The 8,766-nt window shown below is 42.4% G+C and overlaps 1 protein-coding gene across 1 annotated transcript in view; it reads right to left on the reverse strand.

Annotated features, from left to right (window-relative positions):
• The window catches only part of CYSLTR1 (cysteinyl leukotriene receptor 1), a 46,275-nt gene extending 45,479 nt beyond the window's left edge, over positions 1-796 (reverse strand). The window contains exon 1 of the mRNA XM_059679122.1: positions 340-796. The gene's annotated coding sequence lies outside the window, so the exon portion shown is untranslated. The remainder of the gene's footprint in view (positions 1-339) is intronic.
• Between the last annotated feature and the right edge of the window lie 7,970 nt (positions 797-8,766).

Raw genomic sequence — 8,766 nt, forward strand, 5'->3', positions numbered from 1 at the left:
AACTGCCACTACAGATTAGAGAAACTCCATTAAGGCCTTAAAATAGGATTTTAAAATATGCCCCACATTTCCAACTTAATTGCACAGGTGCTGGAGGCTGGGGGAATGTATTCACTGTATTTTGCTGCATTGAGCCCCTACCTAGCAGAAGCACTGAGCAGACTGATTGGATTATCAAATCCCTGACCAATAAAAAAGGCAGAAAGAATTCAATTCATACTGGCAGCCTAATTTAAGGCAGGTAGGGTAGATCCCCAAACTCCCAGAAATTTGTTGAAATCAACAGAAATTTACTATATACAGTTATAGTCCTAGCAATGAAACATTGAATATCCTTACCTGCTACGTTCAAGGTTGACACTTCAGGGTCCTTTTGAACTCACTCTCAGAAGCAAACTCCAAGTCTTCAGTAAATCCAATCTACCTGTTTCTTGGAAAGCTAAGCCGTCATTGGTGATCTCCACAGTGAATCTAAATAATCTAGACAAGCGCAGTTCATTCACAGGACGCCTGCTCTTTAGGCAAGTTTCTTTGAAAAGATGGGTTGCTGTTGTTTTTAAGAGCAGAGAGGGTAGAGCACATGTCAGCCAATGTATACAGATTCTTCTTCCTCTTTCAGATTAGTTTTCAAACTGTTTTAAGTACGCCTAAGTTTTACTTCTCTGATGTCAAATGGGGGAGGGGAAAGAAGGGGGAGGGAAGAAGAACAGAAACTGGAGACTTGCAGGTTATTTTGTGGGTAAATGAGCTTTTATCCCTAGCTCCAGCAACAGAATCTTCAGGAAATCACACAGCTGCTCTGAGATGGGAAGCAGGAAGGAATATATTCTGTCCAGCTAAGTTCTCTCTGACTTTTATGACTTGGGGGTGGTTAGACTATTTGTAGGCGGAGAAAGATAATCCTACCAGTATATAGTAATTTGTCATTATGTGAAATTTGATCTTAAGCAAGATAAATTAATTCTCTCTCGTTCTCTCCCTCCCTCCTTTTTGACACTAATGGCTCTGTCCACATTCTAAAAAGGCTTTTCTTTTCTGGTGCCTTATGTCACCAGAAAAGAAAATAACTGCCTTAGTTTGAGCTTGGTTTTCTGAAATCCCCATGACAATACATTGCCTCCACTAAATTAAAAGTGGTTTGTTTTCTGTCACACTGAGAATTGTCTGGAATGTTTGGGCTTGCTTTCAGTGGTTCTATGTTAGGATTTTGGAAGCTAGGATAATGCTCTTGACCTTTGGCTAGGCTCTGGGGTGTTGTTAGAGCTATGAGATGCTCTGTATGGCTTCTAGAAGATAGGGACATGACAATATGCTACATGCTGATTTGAGTTTGGTGTAGCATCTTGATGTTGTGAACCAAATGAAGAGACCCTGATGTGAGTTGTTTACATCAATTATATTGAGTTCTATTATACTAGATGCCCGGTGCATGACATTTGTGCACTGTGGGGGGGGGGAGTCCCTCAGCCCAGCCTGAGACCTTTTGCAGTCCAGGACCCCTCAGGGGATGTCCACCTGCTGGCATAGGCTCTCTCCCCACACTGCCATGAGCCCGGCTTCTGGCTGAGCAGCGCTCCCCCTGTGGGAGTGCACTGACCTCCAAGGGGCAGCTCCTGCATTGAGTGTCTGCCCCTGTGGTCAGTGCACATCATAGCGACTGGTAGTTCCACTGTTCAGTTGATTTGAATATTAGGGTTTTATTATATAGGATAAGATGGTCTATATGGGGATAGGCATATTTATGCTAATTTTAACACTTCAAAAACATGTCTGGATAATTAATAACTAACTTGATTGTGCTCAGTAAAACATGAGCCCAGTAACAGCCCTTTGGCCTGTTACATGCTGCAGGGACAAAGCCATTTATCTAGTGTCTGCATCTGCAGATACCAGCTTTATCTCACACCCAATCTGACACCAGGGCTGTAAGGTTTCTGAAATATTCATCTTTGTTCATAGAGTTCTTGGTTGTGGTAGTGGTTGGAGGAAAAGGCCAACAAACAAAATCAAAGGGGTAGATAATATTTGGATCCAAGACCAGACACTTTAATCATCTCTGGGGACTTTTACTAACTAAAGGGACATTATAACTAAAATTTCTTCAACTAAATATGTCCCCAGAGATCTAGAGGAAAGTTCATAAGGGAGAGAGAGGTTAGCTATCACTTTCTCTCCAGTCTGGACTGTTATAGCTATCTTGAGCTATGGTAGAATGGTAGTTCATACTCAGGTGAGGAAAGAAAGAAAAAGGAACTACGTCTTTCACCTTCAACATGGCACCACAGCAGCCATGGAAGAGAGGGGATACCCTGTGTTACTTCTCTGTCCTTCCCTACTCATTTTCTTTCTTAGCTGCTTCTCTGCTTTCTGAGTGATAGGAAAGGCAGTACTCCACCAATCCTCAATTAGATCTTTCCCTTGTACAGCTGCATCAATTTATACCATGGTTACTATAATTGACAGAATACTTTAAAAAATCATCTTTCTTTACCTCTACATCCTTTCTTTTACTTTCTGTACATCTTGATTGCATACTCTTATCCTCATATTTTCTGTCATTTAAGGAAATGGTGAAATGCCCAGACTGATAAGTCTCTGCTGCTATCTCTACACTTTTCCTTCTTTTCTCAGACTCTGTCAGGTATTACTTTAATAATGAGGTTGAGAGTACCAGATAGGGAAGGGTGAGGGAGCAGAAGAATAATATTTTTATTTATTTTTAAAATATAATTTTACTGATTTTAGGGAGAGGAATGGAGAGGGAGAGAAGGACAGAAACATCAATGATGAGAGTGAATCATTGATCGGCTGCCTACTGTACACCCCCTACTAGGGATCGAGCCCACAATCACCTGGCTCATAGGTCAATGCTCAACTACTGAGCAAAACTGTCCAGGCAATAACATGTAATTTTGCAAGGACTCTGTCTTAGTGAAGGACAATTTGGATAGAAGGTTAAAGGATTTCCATTCACACAACTTTCACAACATTAATGATTAGCTTACATAAACTAATAGAGCTGAAAAGGTGCCTTTAAAAATCATTTCCTTAAAAAAAAAATCATTTCCTTTAGAGAGGAGGAAACCAAGATGGCGGCATAGGAAAACACCAGAAATTGCTGCCTTGCACAACCACTTCAAAAATACAACTAAAAGGGAGAACCAAGATGGCGGCATAGGTTAACGCCGGAGTTTGCTGCTTTGAACAACTACTTCAAAAGTGAAACTAAAACACGAAACGGACATCACCCAGAACCACAGGAACGCTGGCTGAGTGGAAGTCCTACAACTAGGAGGAAAGAGAAACGCACACGGACACTCAGAGGAGGCGCAGTGCTGAAGTAAAATTCTGAGGTGCGGAGTGCGCGGAGCGGGCTGGCGGCGGAGGGCGCGGTTGGCGTTTTCAATCGGGAGGGAGTCGCAGACTCTGAGCTCCAGATCCAGGCGAGTCTTTAGGGACCCAGACTCAAACGGGAGAAGCGGGACTGTCTGGCTTAGGTCAGAGCGAGTGCAGCTTTCTCTCCGAGCTTTGCAGCGGGTGCTGGGACTCAGAGAGGCAGAGCCCCTGGGGACAGGACTGAGAGCCGCCATAACTGCTCTCTCCAGCCCACCCTGTTGATCCTGTGCTACCCGCCCTGCCCACGCCCTGCACAGAGGCATTTACCGGATAGCCTCAGGCAAAGGCTAGATTAGCACCTCCCTAGAGGACAGAAGTTCTCTCACTGCTGACACAGCTGATTCTCATAGCCACTTGGCCTGGAGGTCAAACCCTCCCTGGAATTAGCTACAACAATCAAGATTTATCTATAAGACTGCGAACAAAGACCACTAGGGGGTGCACCAAGGAAGCATAACAAAATGCGGAGACAAAGAAACAGGACAAAATTGTCAATGGAAGAAATAGAGTTCAGAACCACACTTTTAAGGTCTCTCAAGAACTGTTTAGAAGCTGCCGATAAACTTAATGAGATCTACACGAAAACTAATAAGACCCTCGATCTTATATTGGGGAACCAACTAGAAATTAAGCATACACGGACTGAAATAACGAATATTATACAGATGCCCGACAGCAGACCAGAGGAGCGCAAGAATCAAGTCAATGATTTGAAATGCGAGGAAGCAAAAAACATCCAACCGGAAAAGCAAAATGAAAAAAGAATCCAAAAATGCGAGGATAGTGTAAGGAGCCTCTGGTACAGCTTCAACCGTACCAACATCAGAATTATAGGGGTGCCAGAAGATGAGAGAGAGCAAGATATTGAAAACCTATTTGAAGAAATAATGACAGAAAACTTCCCCCACCTGGTGAAAGAAATGGACTTACAGGTCCAAGAAGCGCGGAGAACCCCAAACAAAAGGAATCCAAAGAGGACCACACCAAGACACATCATAATTAAAATGCCAAGAGCAAAAGATAAAGAGAGAATCTTAAAAACAGCAAGAGAAAGAAACTCAGTTACCTACAAGGGAATACCCATACGACTGTCAGCTGATTTCTCAACAGAAACTTTGCAGGCCAGAAGGGAGTGGCAAGAAATATTCAAAGTGATGAATACCAAGAACCTACAACCAAGATTACTTTATCCAGCAAAGCTATCATTCAGAATTGAAGGTCAGATAAAGAGCTTCACAGATAAGGAAAAGCTAAAGGAGTTCATCACCACCAAACCAGGATTATATGAAATGCTGAAAGGTATCCTTTAAGAAGAGGAAGAGGAAGAAAAAGGTAAAGATACAAATTATGAACAACAAATATGCACCTATCAACAAGTGAATCTAAGAATCAAGTGAATAAATAATCTGATGAACAGAATAAACTGTTGATTATAATAGAATCAGGGACATAGAAAGGGAATGGACTGACTATTCTTGGGGGGGAAAGGGGTGTGGGAGATGTGGGAAGAGACTGGACAAAAATCGTGCACCTATGGATGAGGACAGTGGGTGGGGAGTGAGGGCGGAGGGTGGGGCGGGAACTGGGAGGAGGGGAGTTATGGGGGAAAAAAAAGGGAACAAATGTAATAATCTGAACAATAAAGATTTAATAAAAAAAAAACAAAAAAAATACAACTAAAAGACAAAGCAGACATCATCCAGAACTACAGGAAGGCTGGCTGAGTGGAAATTCTACAACTAGAAGGAAAGAGAAAAGCACATTGAGACTCAGAGGAGGTGCAGAAGTAAAGTACAGAGGTACGGAGGCGCACACAGAAAGGGCTGGCAACTGAGGACACGGTTGTCTTTTTCAATTGGGAGGGAGTCACAAGCTCCCAACTGAACTGAACTTCAGTTCCGGCTGAGTCTCTGGGGACCCAGACTCATACGGGGAGAAACTGGACTGTCTGGCATCAGGCGGAACTCAAGGGTGGCTTTCTCTCAGAGGTGCTTGCAGCGATTACCGTGGGACACTGAGACCGGGGACTGTTAGGGCAGGACTGAGGATCAGCCATAGCTGTTTGCTCTGCCCTGTTGATTCCCTGAGACCTCGCCCCACCAAAGCTGTGCGCAGAGGCTTTTGCATATGAATGACCTGGCCCTTTGCAATCTAAAATTACCAAACAAACTGTGGCTGGGTCAGAAAGACTCAGAACTTCCAAAAGAAGGCCCAAGGCCCCACAGCAGCTTGCATTGCTTCACAGCTGGGCCTCATCTGGGCACCTCCAAATCCCAAAAAAGAAGAGGAATCTGCTGATCTCTCCATAGCTCCTGCTGGGTAGCCTCAGGCAGAGGCTAAATTAGCACCTCCTTAGAGACACAAGAGCCAGTGTACCCAGTGGTCAAAGTGGGACCATCCAGATTACAACTCCTCAAATCCATAAGGGACACACTTAGGGGGCAGACTCAGTGAGCACCAAAGCCCCACTGAAGCAAGTCTTGCCCCAGAAGGGTGTCTCCAGCACAGAAGTTCTCCCACCATAGACACAGCTGATTCTCACAGCCAATTGGCCTGGAGGTCAATTCCTCCCAGTGATACCAACTACAATCAAGGTTTAACTACAACAAGACTGTGCACACAGCCCACAAAGGGGTGCACCAAGAGTGTCCACCTCAGGTAATTGGGGAGGCTGAGCCACTGGGCCCTATAGGACACCTAGCACAGAAAGCCATTCTATCAACACAGGGAAGCAGCCAAAATGCAGAGACAAAGAAACAGGTAAGAAATGACGAGTGGAGGAAAGCAAACTACTGGATATAGAGTTCAAAACCACGGTTATAAGGTTTTTCAAGAATTTTCTAGAAACCACTGATAAATTTAGTAAGACCCTCAATAAGTCTAGTGAGACCCTTGAGGATATGAAAAAGGACCAACTAGAAATTAAGCATGCACCGACTGAAATAAAAAATATTATACAGAGATCCAACAGCAGACTGGAGGATACCAAGAATCAAGTGAAAGATTTGAAGTATGAAGAAGTAAAAAACACCCAACCAGAAAAGCAAAAAGCAAAAAGAATCCAAAAATATTAAGATAGTGTAAGGAGCCTCTGGGACAACTTCAAGCATACCAACATCTGAATTATGGGGGTGCCAGAAGAAGAGAGAGATCAAGATATTGAAAACTTATTTGAAGAAATAATGACAGAAAACTTCCCCTACACGGGGAAAGAAATAGACTTGCAATTCCAGGAAGCACAGAGAACCCCAAACAAAAGGAATCCAAAGAGGACCACACCAAGACACATCATAATTAAAATGCCAAGGGCAAAAGACAAAGAGAGAATCTTAAAAGCAGCAAGAGAAAAACAGCCAGTTACCTACAAGGGAGTACCCATAGGACTGTCAGCTGATTTCTCAACAGAAACCATGCAGGCCAGAAGGGAGTGGCAAGAAATATTCAAAGTGATGAATACCAAGAACCTACAACTGAGATTACTTTACACAGCAAAGCTATCATTCAGAATTGAAGGTCAGATAAAGAGCTTCACAGATAAGAAAAAGCTAAAGGAGTTCATCACCACCAAACCAGTATTATATGAAATGCTGAAAGGTATCCTTTAAGAAGAGGAAGAAGAAGAAAAAGGTAAAGATACAAATTATGAACAACAAATACACATCTATTAACAAGTGAATCTAAAAATCAAGTGAATAAATAATCTGATGAACAGAATAAACTGGTGAATATAATAGAATCAGGGGAATAGAAAGGAAATGGACTGACAATTCTCAGGGACAAGGAGTGTGGGGGTGCGGGAAGAGACTGGACAAAAATCATACACCTATTGATGAGGACAGTGGGTGGCGGGGGTAAGGGCAGAGGGTGGGGTGGGAACCGGGTGGAGGGGAGCTATGGGGGGAAAAAAGAGGAACAACTGTAATAATCTGAACAATAAAGATTTTTTAAAAAAGTAGATGAGCAAATCAAAAGAAAAAAAATCATTTCCTTTAGACACTTTTAAAAAATGATTTCTTGAGTCACCAGCTCATTGTGTTCCTACCTGTTAGCTCATTGCCTTGTTTGGTTTGGTAAATAAATAAATCTAGTCTAAATCTCTCATATTACAGATGAGGAGACAGGCCAGAGGGAAAGAGACTCTCAAGATCTATTTCTTTTACCACATAATCAAGAGGAGTACTTTTTTTTCTTTTAGAACTGAAATTGTTTCACAATCAATACTAATGGGATTTTCAAATTCCAAAATGGTGGCAGAGTAAGTGGAAGTTACGCTGACACTCTCTCAGGACCAAACTGGATTTATAACTAAAGTTAAAAAAAACTTTAATTTTTTTTCTTTCTTTTTTTTTTATTGCTTAAAGTATTACAAAGGGTATTACATATGTATCCATTTTATCCCCCCGCCCTAGACAGTCCCCTAGCCTCCCCTATCACCCAGTGTCTTATGTCCATTGGTTATGCTTATATGCATGCATACAAGTCCTTTAGTTGATCTCTTACCCCCCGCCCTCCTGCCCCCCAACCCTCCCCGGCCTTCCCGCTGCAGTTTGACAATCTGTTTGAGGCAGCTTTGCCTCTGTATCTATTATTGTTCAAAAGTTTATAATGGTCTCTATTGACCATGAATGAGTGAGATCATGTGGTATTTTTCCTTTATTGACTGGCTTATTTCACTTAGCATAATGCTCTCCAGTTCCATCCATGACGTTGCAAATGGTAAGAGTTCCTTCCTTTTTACAGCAGCATAGTATTCCATCGTGTAGATGTACCACAGTTTTCTAATCCATTCATCTACTGATGGGCACTTAGGCTGTTTCCAGATCTTAGCTATGGTGAATTGTGCTGCTATGAACATAGGGGTGCATATATCCTTTCTGATTGGTGTTTCTGGTTTCTTGGGATATATTCCTAGAAGTGGGATCACAGGGTCAAATGGGAGTTCCATTTTCAGTTTTTTAAGGAAACTCCATACTGTCTTCCATAGTGGCTGCACCAGTCTGCATTCCCACCAGCAGTGCACAAGTGTTCCTTTTTCTCCACATCCTCTCCAGCATTTGTCGTTTGTTGATTTGTTGATGATAGCCAGTCTGACAGGTGTGAGATGGTACCTCATTGCTGTTTTGATTTGCATCTCTCGGATGATTAGTGACTTTGAGCATGTTTTCATATGTCTCTTGGCTTTCTGGATGTCCTCTTTTGAAAGATGTCTATTTAGGTCCTTTGCCCATTTTTTGATTGGATTGTTTATCTTTCTTTTGTTAAGTTGTATGAGTTCCCTATAAATTTTGGAGATTAGGCCCTTATCAAATATGTCATTGGCAAATATGTTTTCCCACACAGTGGGTTTTCTCGTTGTTTTGTTCATGGTTT

Source organism: Myotis daubentonii, chromosome X (assembly GCF_963259705.1).
Source record: "Myotis daubentonii chromosome X, mMyoDau2.1, whole genome shotgun sequence".
Lineage (NCBI taxonomy): Eukaryota > Metazoa > Chordata > Mammalia > Chiroptera > Vespertilionidae > Myotis > Myotis daubentonii.